The sequence below is a fragment of the Pyrgilauda ruficollis genome, unplaced genomic scaffold (assembly GCF_017590135.1).
Source record: "Pyrgilauda ruficollis isolate IOZ18807 unplaced genomic scaffold, ASM1759013v1 scaffold60, whole genome shotgun sequence".
Taxonomy (NCBI): Eukaryota; Metazoa; Chordata; class Aves; order Passeriformes; family Passeridae; genus Pyrgilauda; species Pyrgilauda ruficollis.
Genome location: NW_024527711.1, coordinates 2,323,868 through 2,338,656, shown reverse-complemented (window position 1 = coordinate 2,338,656; position 14,789 = coordinate 2,323,868). Strand labels below are relative to the sequence as shown.

Below are 14,789 nucleotides of genomic sequence, written 5' to 3'. Positions count from 1 at the left end.
TTTATCCCTCCATTTATGAGTTCAGGAAGAGTTTGTGAGACTCTAAGGTCTTGAGATAATTAGGTACCAGCCCCCTTGGCTTTTGACAGGAATTAAGTATCTCCTAAGGATCTGCCCATGCAGAATTTCTTTTTCTCCAGTGCTTCCTTTATTCAGCCTATGCCTTATTTCCTCCTGTGCTTTACTTCTCCAATATGCCTATGTGCCTTCTCTCCTGTTCCTGGCTCTTACTTAAAATTCACTGTTAGACCCCAGGTCAGTTGATGTGGCTGGTTTGGGTAGGGAAGTTAGGAGGGCACTCCTGGAGAGAATCACAGAAAGGAACAGGGATATGTGTCCATAACTGTCATATATATGGACATACAAACAAACAGGTCACTAAACTCTGCCCTTACCTGGTAGATTAGTAATACTCCCACTCTTAATTCTGAAATTTTGGTGACTATAAGCCTTGGATGATGGTGGGTGGGTGGGAAAAGCAGAATGTCTGTTTAAGGCTGTAAACTGCATTTGAAAGTGTCAAAAATGTTTGTGATGCAGAGTCTATTTGCCTTATATAGAAAATTCATGTTGTCACATCCCTGAAAGTTCTTATGCAAGATTAAGAAGTCAAACAGGTCTTTGAATGCTGCAGTAAATAATAACATGACTTGTCAAAATCCTAATAAGTTAAATCTAGCTAATGTATTTTAAGCATTTCTTTATTAAGAAGACTTTGACTCCTTGAATTAATTGGAACTAAAATTAAAATAAGGCAAGAAAAGGGACCGGATTCTGCTTTTATTTTCCTGCATATTTTATTCCTCTAGTTAGATGATGAGAAGCTGATGCAGACACACAGACTGATATTGTGTTGTAGTGAAATACCTCCATGTTAGTAATTACAGACTTGGCTAAATCTTGTAAATGACTGATTTGAAGACCAAGGCACAGCACTTAATAAGACTCTATTCCTTTGTGGAGTTTAGCTGCAGAAATTATTGTTAGGACTTCTTGAGTTGCTTTTCTCAGACCTCAGTCAGACTTGGTGTCTAAAGAAATGTAGTTATTTGGTCTGAACATATTGATGTCTTTTGAAGTGGCACAAAGCCCTGTCTTCTTTTGCTTTTCCTATCATAAAATAGCTCCACAAAGCATCAAATGAGTATTAAGTATAACACTGCATATGGCCCCCTGGTATCAGATGGATTTTAGTTGAATTTAGGGCACAAAATTTACCAAACAGGACTACTGCAGTCATGAATTAGGTAGCTCTTTTGAGTACAAGTCACAGCTTGCAAAACTGATAAATTAAAGTAAACACAGCATTTCATCAGTGTTCCTTAGCTATTATATTGTTATCTTCTGTGTGTGAATAAAAGGTCTGATAACCTTCATTCGCCAGATGCAAAGCAAAATTCATTTTCCTGTTGTGACTAATGTGGAAGGGTTTCCTTTCATTCAAAAAGACTGCTGTGTACTGCAAAGAATAAGAAAATAATGAAGCTGTTGCAGGACAAAAGAGAAGGTGCTGAGAACTGGAAAGAGCTGAAGATTTTTTGAACTTCTAACTCTTCAAATTACATTTTCTGTGTGAACTTTTGAAAATTAAGTGAATTTCTCCCCTTTATAACAGTCTGCTTGAACCTATGGTGTGCAACTAGAATAATTTTATGTCTGACACATGATTATATAATGATGCTTAAAGTTGCAGTGCCGTTCCCAAAAGAAAAAGACCTTATAGGTTCATATTTATGGTTTAACAGGTGAGATCCCGAAAGAAGAGCAAAGCACTTTATTTTTTTCAATGTGTTTTCACTAACGCTAAAAATACGATCTATAATTAAGCACTCTAAATATGAGCAGAGACGCCTGAGCTCAACAGCTTTTTGGTTTGAAACAGCCACCCTCCAGGAGGTGGTGACCTTCTGGCAGTGTTTGCTATCAACTACAGCTGTTTTCATCCCTTCTTTGGCTGTAGATACCCCACTCTGCTTGCCTGCAGCGATTATACAAACAACCATTTAGCAGCTTGCTCTGAGCTACTACTTGACCCCTAAGGAGGGTGCAGACTGCTTAGAGGCACATTGACTTGCTGCTATTCCCTGCTCCAAAGTGCACTGTTGTGCTCAGCTGCTGTCTACACAGGTCAGGTTCAGGTGCAATCCCACAATGGAGAACACACTTCAGAACAGATGCACTGTGGAAAACTGGCAAGTGGAAAAGGCTCAGAATTATTTTAAGGAGCTCTGTAACTGTTGCCATATTTTTTTTTTGTTCTAAATATCTGCATTTAAAAAAAATCCTCTGTAAGTGTATTGAGAACTTCTAGTTAACTGGGCTTAGGGAAAAATTATATCGAGCTGTTTGATGTTTGTGCTGGGAATGCCTCTGGAAATGGATCTCTGTCATATACATTGTGTGGGTCAAAATAAGGGAAGACCAGGGAGCTTGTCCCATGGGCCTTGGTGACAATTCTTTCCTTCTTCTTGCCTCTTATATCAATGCAGATAAGCATTGAAGAGAGATCTCTGTTTAGGCTACCCAGCTATTTCAATCTACAAGTCCTGATATTCTGAGACTTTAGGAACAAAACCAAAACCCTTCAGGTACCAAGAGAGACTTTGGCTTACCTAGAAACAAAATACCTGTACTGTTCTTCAAACTCTTCTGAAAGCCTCATATGAGTAGTGTAGAGTAGTGATTGGGAGGCCTTCAGCAGGCGTGAAGGGAGAAATATGAAACTGGGGAAATATTTTTAGTTTGGATTAACCTTTTGTTGTTTTCCATTGAGATTTTTGTTGGATTCCAAAGTTTAATATGAACTTCTCAATGAGAAGCTTTAAGTCTGGGTTTTCTTCTTGGAATTTCTTTCCTGGAATGTTTTTCTTGTATATATGAAAGACAAGCATGGATAACAGCAATGAAATTAGAAAATACCTGGAGTAGTCCTTGTGTGTGGGTAGTTTGTTTGGCTGTGTTTTGTTTTCCTGGCTTGAGGAACTGTACATTTGTTCTTTTATCTTGGAACTGTACATTTCTTCTTTTATCTTGAAAAGAAAAATTCTAAAACTAAAAAACAGCTTCAATTTGTGCTCTGCTGTTCCACTTTCTAAAGCTGCAGTGTTTTGTTTTCAAAATAAAAAGCTCCTGTTTTCTTGAAAATGTTAGTGTAGTTGTAAATCCAAGAAATTCATAACATGGGCCTATCTTCATCCTATGATGGCGTAGTAGCCTATCTTCCTGTGTGCCTACTTGATTTTTCAAGGGTTTCAATTGGGTACTCCAAAGCTGTAGTGTCATTGATTGTCATTCAGCCTCCTGTGAGTAAAACCATATTTGTTGTTATTGTATCCTTCAGGCTGACTGAGCTAGTGTGGTGTGTGGCTGTTTACTCTCATCTGTATAATACAATAACAACAAATATGACTGTTGCTAGTGTGATGTGTGGCTGAGCTAGTGTGGTGTGTGGCTGTTTACTCTCATCTGTATAAAATATTAACCCTTGACTCAAGGAGACAATAGAGCTCTGATTTCTTCTATTCCTGGCCCTGCCACAGGCTTCTGTGGCTTCAGTACATGACCCATTACTAAATCTGCAGGCATATTGCAATATTTAATGCCACTAGTCCTCTTTTGGCACCACGACTGATGCTTGCAGGTGATTCAGTTTTATGCTGATTTCACTAAAAGGTGCGGCAGTACTGCCATGGTGGGTACCCATATGGGATTGTGTTAAGCAAGTACTCTACTGCAGAAATATTATTTCAGTCCAGTCAGTGACAGAGGCAGGAACACAGCAAACAGAGAGCTAAGTGAGATACCTTTTCCCACCAAGATTCTAGGCTTGAGCATCTCCACTACTAAAAGTATTGCTGATTATCCCTTTAAGGGAAAAATGTTAATATACAAGATCTAATTACCTCTGTCTAAGCTGATACGCCTACAGCATCTTTTATATAACCCAAACAGTTGAGTTCCAATTATACAATTATATTTTAACATATATTAACTGCTATTCCTTTAGGGAGGAGACTTATATTGAATATTTTAACTGAAGTCCTTTCTCAATATGGACATATATATGGTGTGGTCTCATTTAATTACAGTGCCAAAAACTTGAATATTTTTGGTTCCTTTCCACTTCAAATAAATAAACTGGCTGTTCAGAAAGGCCATTTTCCATGTCTTCAGCACTGACAGCAGTCTCTGTATGTGTATATCAAACACAGGCTTTGAAGCTCCTGTTCTTGGGGTCAGCAGTGGCCCATGACTGCAGTTAGATCAATAATGATCTCTCCATACTCAGTGTGAGTATCCTCTGCTCTGCAAACAGCCTATGGCAAGGTCCACGTCTCCCGAGAAAGCAATGTGTTCAAATGGGGAGGAAAGACTGCTGCTTCTTTAAATGGGATGTCTTGCTGTAAAGGTTGATAGCACAAAAGGTTGAGTGTCCCTTTACTGAAAAGGCAAAGAGCTCCCACGACCGTTCTTCTTTTCTGATAACTTCATGCAACTTCTGTAGGAGAGAAAAGCCATCGTCAGGGTGACTTGTTGACGAAGGCTGTTTGCTGCACACATGGTCGTTAATATCAATGAGGTTTGTAGGTCAGCTCTTTTGAAAACCCAGAAGAGCAAGTCTGAGTGTATTCCTATGCTCAGAGCTAACTCAAGTTTTCAGAACATCCAGGAGAAATTGAGACTTGACCTGAAAGAGCACAGGAGAAGAAAAGAGATGAACCAAGAAACAGAGAATTTGAGGGCAAATAGCCTGGTGACCAAGGCGGGGGATTGCTGGTGCTCCCCATGGTGGATTAAATATATGTGGGGTGATAGCAACTGCTGGAGGGGAGGAATCAGTTCCCACAAATGTTCTGCTTCTTTCCATACCTCAGCATCTGCCTATGCCAGGGCTGACACAGCCTGCAGTGCAATGGCAGAGCTTGTGCTGAGTTCATTGCTGCCATGGAGCAATGAACTCTTCCCTTACCAGCAGCTGAACCACCTGGTTTAACACTGATGCAGTGTTTTTTCTGTGCTACACTGAAGCCATTTCTGCACAGTGACTCAAGTTTCAAGTATCCCCTGCATAGACAACTAACTTTTGGAAATGTTGGATAAAATTATCACATTGGGCTGTACCCATCAGATAAATAGAGTTCCCACCCAAAGAAAATGTGAACATAATTAATTACAAGGCAAAAGTGAATCATTACAACGTTGTACTTGTGTTATTTTGATTATACAAACCCAAAAATTCTGGAGGTAAAGTTCCCATGGCAACCTTAACTCTGTAGCCTGTATGCACTGTGTGTATATGTTTGTGTAAAATAGGAGCATGCATTATCCTGGTCAGAATATTTTAGGACTTGGTGGTCAGAAAGATGTTAATCAGACCAGATATATCATCTGAAATTATTTATTTTTGCTATTTCTTCAGCCAAGTGTTAAAACTTAGAGGAGATTTTTAATTTCTGTCCAGTCTGATAAGTATTCCAGCTAAAATATTATGCCTGAACCTTTCATAAATGTGATCTATCACTAATCAACTTTAGCTGTGATTGTGACAGACACCCTGGAGCCACGAATCTGAAGAGAGAGTAAGACAAAATTGGCATCTTTTTTTTTTTTGAGCGAGTATGAAACATTTGGTTACACATTGCACTCTGATGCTAACACTTGACACTGCTGAGCTAATTTCACCCATAAAATTTTTTTCAAGGTTAGGCATTGTTTGCCTATTCATCAAGGATTATGCAGGGTGCAGGGGTCTGGTGACATAGCGGACCTGTCCCCATGATGTCCTGACCTGGAGTAACTATCAGGTCATACCCTACAATATCACCTGAGGGAATGTCATTTTCAGGAGGCATTCCCATGAAGCACTCAGTGTCTTCATTTTCTTCTCCCGCCTCACCCATGTTCAGTGTTTCCAAAATGTCCCTATCAGCCATCACTCTCTTAGAGAGCAAGGTGGGCCAGTGATCAGGGGAGGGAGGTGTTAACTGCTGATGTGCGGAGAGACCAACAGCTGTAAGAAACTTAATCTGGTTTTTGCAGGCAGAGTGAATAAGGGGAAGTTTTGTGATTAAAAAAACCCACCACATATTAGATCCTTGTGAAACATGTCTGGATGGTGAAGGCATTAAAGGCTACTATTCATTTTTATGACTATCGTGAGATTCTGTCAATGGCATGTTCCTGGTAGTGAGCTTTACAAGTATTATGTAAAGTACTTTTCAAAACTACAGCTTATTTTTTTTTCCCCTGTGCTTGCCTTTAGCTTTATTTTCAGTGACATAATTCTTCAGGGTGATGGCTCAGAAAGAGGAATAATACTTTAGAGGAAGAACTGAAGGTGTAAAACTTTTCCTGTACAAATAAATACACATCCTTGCATCTACTGAATACAACCATATTATGTCTGAACTGCTGTGTAAAGTCAAGAGACATTATACGTACACAGCATAAGCATAATGTGTGTATAAATATATTCTGAGCAGACACACAGAATACTTTAACGATTTGCAGGTTTCTAAAGTCCCCAAGATATAAACCTAAGGACAGAAATTAGCATTCACTGTGTTGAAGAGCTGTGAGTATACAAAGCAGCTGTAAATATTAACTCACTAAGAATCCATCTGAAGAGTGGAGAAATATGAAGCAAGAAACCTCAGAAAAATTCTATCCTGTTGTCATTGGGGGTGTGTGCTTAAATGTTAGAACAATTCAATTAGGAAGTGTCTTCAGATGGTGAATTGCCTTTAAATATAGGAAAGCTGGACATACTGAAGTAGAGCAATTATTTCTGTGCTTTAAGTACACATTGTTTTCCTGTGAGTCATGAGGTCAAATAATATTTAGCCTCTAATACTTAGCATCCTGCCAAAATTAAAAAGCATAGAGATTTCCTGCCAACACTATTCTGAACTGGTATTTTTATTTCCTTGGATATAGCACAAAAGCAAAAATGTATATTTATGTCCCTGAAGGCACTTGAAAATACAGCACAATTATAATCCCCAGTGTCTTTAATCATAATTATTTTTCTTTCATTTGTAGTTAAATTTTCTGTATTTGTTTTAGAAAAACAGTTTTGAAAATCAACCTTAAAATCAGGTGGGATATATTTGCAATAAGCCTAATGACAAATGTTTTTTAGATTACTCCTCTCTGATATAATCAGTGGATACCTTTGTGCTCATGTCAGTAAGACACAGTCTCTGGGTCAGGGGAGGTGACATCAGGTTTCTGTGGTTATTCCCAGCTAGATGAAACCAGGCATAAAAGAGCACTCTTGCAAGTGCTGTCAGAACAAATGGATTGCTGAACAGGATTCAGAGATGGAACAGAGAAGATAGACGGAGGAGGAGGGTGAAACACTTCAAAGTCTGCCTCGCCAAGGCTAGAATTCTCCAGGAAGGTGGAGGATAACGAAAGTGACACCACTCTAGTTTTGCAAGCTGTGAATGCCAGTAAAATGCAGATCCTTTTCTAACAATTGCTGGGTTGAAATCCTCAATTATCTTAGATATCAAACTATCTTAGATAGTTTTTGTTGTCCCAGCCAAAAATAGTATAAAACTGAAGCAAAGAAGGATGTGGAGTGCTTGTGCCCCATAAGCATGGAATATGAAGAGTGGCTTTAGTCAGAGATACAAAAGGCTGTGGAAGCTGTGAGTGATGTTTCTGGGGGCTGAGTCTCTGGTGAGAGTTCCTGTTGGTTCCGTGCCCACAGAGACACTCTGCCCATGGGTGTGCTCTGCTGTGCTGCCCATGGGGCCGGTCCCCAGCGTGCGCCGCAAACACGCGCTGACTCTGCCTTCTGTGTTACGGACACCCCGCCTTGGTTTGCTGCCAGTCATTCAGCTGGAGCTCTTCCAAGAGCACATCAAGCCTGCTTAGCTTTCCTGTGGCACAAAACAGTGGAGGAGGGATTGAGCGTGCCCAAGTCACATCCCAACACCGCTCTTGTGACTGGGAGGGTAAACAAAGCTCAGGAACATCACTAAGAATTCTGAAAGGTGAGATGTAAGAATTTGATAAACAAAAGGAAGAACCAAATTTGGACTCAGAGTAGTAGGTGGACAATTATGTCCTAATTGAGATCCTTCACACTGTAGGGGAAAAGAGCTGTGTACAGCATCACAACTCTACAGCAAAAAGCATGTGGAGTTTGAGGAGCAGAGTTAGCTAACAGAAGCCAACCCACTGGGTGTCACTAAAGGAAATATGTGAGAAGGAGGATGGATTATATCACTTTGCAAAAGCTGGCAAGAGCCACAATGTGTGTTGCTCAGATGAATCCTCACAGCAGCAATGAGCAGCAGCTCATTTGGAGATAAATACACTATTGAACTGGAAGCAAACAGGTCAGTTATGAAGTTGGACATGGCACACACACTGTTACATTGCCAAAAATAGTTGTTTTCACTGCTAGCCTTGAATACTGGATAGTAAATTTACTAGTGGTAGTAACAGGATTCAGTGTTGCATTTATTGCAGTTATAAAGGCATGGACACATCAGTGTGTAAAAGAGAAACAGGGAGAGGGGTCTCTGAAGAGCAGAGTTTGGTTAGGAATCCCCACACTAAACCAGTGTTGAACTAGCTGCATGATCAGCACATGGGAAGACACTTGTAATGGTACTAGGGAAAATTTATTTATTTTACTAGTGGAAAATATGGGACATCCTTTTCCTCATCAAGATGACTCCTAAAATTGAAGGAAGCAGAGTGGAGGTTGGAAAAATATTCTCCAGGGATAACAAACCTGCCAAGACACAGATATTTATCAGCATTTTAAATGTCATTCCATACATCCCCCAGTATGACTGTGGTTGATATGTCACCTACATGGGTAGGAAACCCATGACTTTCTCCAGTGACAGCTGAGGGCCAGAAAGTTTTCTCTGGCACTAAAATGGCATACACACCATCATCTCAGCTGATGAGCATGGTTACAGTCTCCAGAAGCATAGGGAGACATGGACATGGTACAGTCTCCCATTCATACATTTCAGTAAATTACCCTTTTCCTAAGGACTATCAGAGCAGGCTCAGTTATTAGCTTTGGTAAGAACAAAAAGAAGGGGAACATATTTCAGTCAAAATTTTTGCCAGATAAATTTTATGAGCTTGATATATCAATATATCAATAGATACTTTAGAAAAGCATTATATTAATGCTTTTTCCACCCCTGGCATATTTTTTTTTCTTACCATTATCATTTGAATTGTGCTGGACAACCAAAATCTTTGATCAGGAGACACATCTGTGATAGCTTCACAGTAGGACCAAGAAAGGCTAGAAAGCTGTTACCAGGTGCTCTCTGGAACAGAGCAGGCTGCTGGGTCAGAGCAGAACTAGCTCTGTTATATGATAGATTTGCTTTTTGGGGGTACTGGTACTCAATCTCATTGATCCATGCTGACATCTGTGTCTCAATGCACATGGTTTGTTTGAGGGGAGAGCAACAGAGGTACATTAATGTTTTAGTCTTACTACAGAGTTTGGGAAGCTGAGAGAATTAGAGGATCTTATTTCACCTATTATCTCCATAATTGAAATGCTAAATTTCTTTCAATCCTCTTATTCTACCCTGTGAAGCCTGAAAAAGGATTTGGCAGTACAGGTGATAAGGACCAAACAGTTGGCTGTAATAAAGAAGGAGGCTTTAGATTGTGGGTGCAAATATCTCATGCTCTTATTTCTGGGAAACCAGTTTCAACTAGTACTGACCAGAAACTGATGCTTGTAGAAATACTCACTTTTTCACAAATAAAACTTTTATTGTTTATGAAATTTATGACTCACGAACTGCATATAAATCTGTAAGAGAGCTGCTGTTTGTAGACAAAATCATTCATGCAGTTGACAAAGCTTTAGGAAAAAAAAATTGTCCTGAGCCTAAATTTGTTTCCTAATAACTGGAATTTAATAACCAGTCTGGTCTCGAAGGAGACATGCACAGAGGCTGCCAGAGCAGATACAAGGTAAGACACCGGAAAATGACTACATTTGGCAGTGGCACATATTTAACACTCATTACCAATTTTGGAAAAGGTATCTGGAGCAGATAGAAGTTGGACATTACAATAATTTCCAAAATGTTACAGAAAAAAATATAATAAAATGAGGGTCATTTAGAGTGAACAACTCATGAGAGAAGGTGCAAAACACATTGAATTTGCTTCAGTATCAGTGACTGGTGTCCTGCAGAATATACCATGGTATAATATGCAAAAGAGGCTTATGATGGTTGTTAGGAAAAAAATATGGCTCTCCAGAAAAAAACCCAGACCTTTATTTGTTTACATTTTTAGGCCAAAGAAAAGCCCTACAGTCCCATATGTTTGTGCTTGATAATTAGCCTATATCAGAAAATGCTTCTGTGATAAAGGAGCTCATGTATATGATCCATTTCTGTGCTAATAGTACAAAAGGCTGAGCAATAGCTGAGAACAGACGACACTTTACTGAGAGTGTGTTTACGTACTTTTCAGTGAAGATTAGTTCTATTCATGTAATCTCTTATCCCCACAATTCCCTGTGTCAATGGCTGGTCAAACAATGTACAACACCCCTTCAGAATGACCATTGCAAAATCAATCAGCAATCAGTGGTGCTCCCTAGTCACCACTTTCAAATTCCAGTGTGCCTCCAGCGAAGTGGTTGCTGCTGATAGCTCTGATTAAGAGAAACCTGTGAACGCGTGTGTTTGCATTGCCAGCAACCACCCCTAAAATCTCTGCACACTTTCAAATGGGAAAAGAAAAATACATAATTGATATAATTTGAATTCCTGGGTACTTGTACTTCAGGTAATGGTATTGTGCGCCTCTGGTAGGAGAAAGCGGCTGTGTCTACACTGTGCAACAGAAGGTGCTTACTCGTGTCTGCACTACATGAGTCTGGCTTCTAGAGCAATTTTTTTTCCTGGAAGGAGCTAGCTGGAAATAAACAGAGCAACCAGGAATTCATGTAACATCTAACAATGAGGATAATGAGGGTCCAGGCTTGAGCATGTTTCTCAGCCTCCTTTTTTTGGGCGATTCAGCCATTTCTAGAAGTACTAGTGCTACAGCATTGCAGCAGGTCCGACCAATCAGAACAGGGTGCACACAAAACAACTCTGTTTGCATCCATTTGACAGCAACAGTAAGGATGTTTCATTTGAGATGTGTTGGACAGAAGCCATGGCTCTGGATTCTCCAAATGACCTCTAGCAGAGATACTTCTTGGAGTGACCAAAAGGATGTTAGCTTACATGTGTGATGTTTTCTGACCATTAATATTTGGATTGGAATGAAAGGCATCCTTTGGGGACTGTTACTTTAATGGCTGAATTTCCTAGACTACAGAACAATTTAATTTGTAAGCCTCTCAGCAGGTATCAGACAAGGGATAAAAAAAAAGCTCTTAGAAGATCCCTGGGAAACAAGTAGTCCCTGAATGCCACATGAGCATCAGTGGACTGATTTAATTTTATCCATTTCATGAATGAAGTATAGTATTAAGATTAGAGAGAAGTGGTTTTGCGATAGTCATATCTTCTGTTTTTCTATTGAAAGAATTAGTTGGAAAAAGAAATGGTTTCTGCAATGAAAGTATAGAAATCATGATTTCTAGAGCAGCAGTGAAAAGTAGTAGGTTAGCAACAGTATAAGCTTATGCTTGGTAGCACACATGAAGGCCTGGCATCCCTCCTCTTTTCTAATACAGTTCTTTCATTTGGTTCCTCACCTTTCTTTTCTGTCATTTGTTCCCCTAATAATCCTTTCCCTCGAGTTCATCCAAGACAGTATCAAGCAGATACTGATATTATGGAGTAGCTAACCAGAATCATCCTTGGTGCATCAGAGCAGGAACACATGTATATTGTAGTGTAGATCTGCTCTGAACTCCAGAGGCTTCCTTGAATCCAGTGATTCTCTTTTCCACAGTTCCTCACAAATCTTTTGTTGTTACAGAAGCAATTGGACTAACAGGAGACAGCAACAGTGATTTTTTTCTGGGTTTGATCCCAATGTAGATTTCTATCCTCTGCCAGTTGCACTCATTCTTTTGAACCCTTCTCCTTCTGTGACTCTGTGCGTCACTGTGAGTTTAAAAGTTCCAGTTTCATTCTGTGTCACAAGTATTTGTGTCAGTCAGGTATAAGAATACATGGTAGCAAGTGTAGAAGCTTTAACCTAATCACAGCTGTCACTTAATAAAACCACTTTTTGATGGATTAGGAGATGAAGCCAGAACTAGTTGAGGTACAAACAAAAAAGTTGCTGCCTGTTTTCCTGGACATTTGGGACTCCACTTTTGCTGAAGTCCAAGAGGGCATGAGACATGGGGGCAATCAAAGCATAACTGCAGAAACCCTCGATGCAGTACGTCATCCCAGTGCCCACATCCAGATCAAGAATTGGAAGGGGAGGCAATTTCTAACATGTTTATTATGTAAAACGTATGCACAAACTGAGGCACTGGGTACACTGGCATAATCATCCACTGTGAGAATGGATACCCTGGTGCTGAATGTGATTAACCTCCAAGCAGAGCCAAGAACTATTCTTGTTTCAGAAAGCCTATGTTAAACCTGCCTGCCTGCAAAACTGTGCTCAGTGCTGCTGTAATTGCACTCATTGCTGGCACACACTGTTAATAACAAGCATTTTTGCTGCTGTAGACAAGAGTAAAATGTAAGGATGTTGCAGTGAGCCAAAGCTTGAAAACCCTCACTTAGCTTGTATGCTCAGGATTTAAACTGCTGGGGAAACTTTATGTCTCTGGCTATTTATTATTACATACAACATGTTCTTGGAAACCACTCCGCATTTAACAGCAGTTAAACCCATCTGCTGCTCCTGAATTTTCATTTCATTCACAAGCCTGTTTTAAAAGTATTTTTGGACTTGTCTCCAATGTGCTATCAGCTGTTCATTATTCTGTTGTAAATTGATAAAAAGAATGACTCAAATTTTAAAAGAAAATTGTAGCCTCCTATATATTTTTGAGCTTTTCATTGCAACTTGCCTTTTTATCATTGTCTAACATAAATTAAATTTTTAGTTTAAAAGCAATTATTCACCATGGAAGTTCATCCCCTCATGCTCAGTTCTGTGGAATTCATCTATAGTTGTTACATGACTGGCATGAGGAACAGACTTGACCTTAGCACTGTGATCCCAGATACTGTTCAGTGTACTGAAGCTCCTGTGAGCGCAACAATTTTTCGTGGCTTTATTTAGAAATACTATCAGTTTTGTTCGCACATCTCTTCTCCCTATGTTCATATTTTATTACTCTACTTTGCATAGCAGTACTTCAATGCCCTCTACATATTATTAGCAGGAACTATTTAGATTTTCATGAGATTTCTTTTTGAAGACTTTTAAAAAGAAAACTTGATTTTTCCTCATTTTTATTGGTGTGGCTGACTTTATTTATAATGCTGCATGATGTTCTTGTGTGAAGGTAATATTTGTTGGAGTGTGGGACTTGCTGGTATTTAATAGGCACAAATTTTTTCCATGGCAATAAACTGATCCTTCCGAATCTACAGATTAACAAGGCTTTCCAGACTATAAGAGTACTAAAATCCTTCTAAATTTGGTGTACTTCAACACTGAAACTTGTTCAGCTCTAGGTCTTGTATTTAACTTTCATTGGATTTTGGATTTTTGGAATTACAGTAGTTCATAACATTTAGGAAACTTGAATTTTTTTTTAAATATTTTTAGTTAAAGAGCAGGAGATTTAGATTTTCTATGCAATAGCCCCCAAAATTTTTAAACTATATATTTGCATTTAATAATAGCTTGTATGAATAACAATGTCTGTTAGAAGAGACTTCCTTTAAATAAAAAATTACTTTTTGGGGTGATATTCAGTTGTCTAAGACAGGCATATAGTCCTATTTTAGGTGTCCTGTAAGATCTGAGGTGTGCATATGGCTGTCAGAAATGGCAGAAGGAAACCCATTCCCATTTGAAGAAGCAGCTGGAGACAAAACAATACCTTAATGCATCTGATGACATGAGACTGCTCTGTTTGGGAAACTCAGTCTCACCTTTAGGGTTGCCACATTTTTAGCTCACACTTTGATGCTTATGAAGAATTCTGTTTTAGATGATACCTTACTTGCATTTGAGTAGAGTTTATTCAAAATATGTTTTTTATGAAGAGGATTACATTTCTACAACCACTGAATCCACTAGTGGCATTGTAAAATCTTACCTTGGAAGCAAGTATGTATTTGTTTTATTTTAGCTTAGCACAGAAGAACATGCCTTTTGCTTTTAGTTGGTTAGTAATCATCTGGTTCCAAATTAAAATTGCTGGAATTACTAGGGAATAAACCTCTCATTGAGCCAAAGCCTGTAGGAAATGGAAAGGACTAGAGACTTTCAATGTTTCATCACCCTAGCAGTTAAAAGTTTTTTTCATAGCTGCAAATTTGGAGTGATTTCCCTGCTTTTTCTCTCAGTTGGAAATAACTGATCACTATCCTTATGTAATATCCTGGTTTCAGTCTTCCCTAGGTTGTGACACTCCTCATCTGTAGATCTTCTTTGGCTTTTTCAGTGCTTATCCTAAAAAAAAAAAAATGCCCCAAAATGATACAGTTCTGGTGGTGTCTCATCATCAATGATTACAGCACAATAGTTATTACCCTTGTCCTTACACAGAGCAATTCTTCATATCTTGAATGAAGGCCATTTTGCAACAGAACCTCACTCTTGACTCCTCCTTAGCTAATGATCTCAGCAGAGGTGTTCCTTACTCTGTATTTTTGATTTTGGTGTTTCCTCTG

The 14,789-nt window shown here is 39.1% G+C and overlaps 1 protein-coding gene across 2 annotated transcripts in view; it reads left to right on the top strand.

The window, feature by feature from the left end:
* DLG2 (discs large MAGUK scaffold protein 2) overlaps nucleotides 1–14,789 on the top strand; it is a 973,962-nt gene that overhangs the window by 377,971 nt on the left and 581,202 nt on the right. The gene's annotated exons all lie outside the window — the stretch shown is intronic.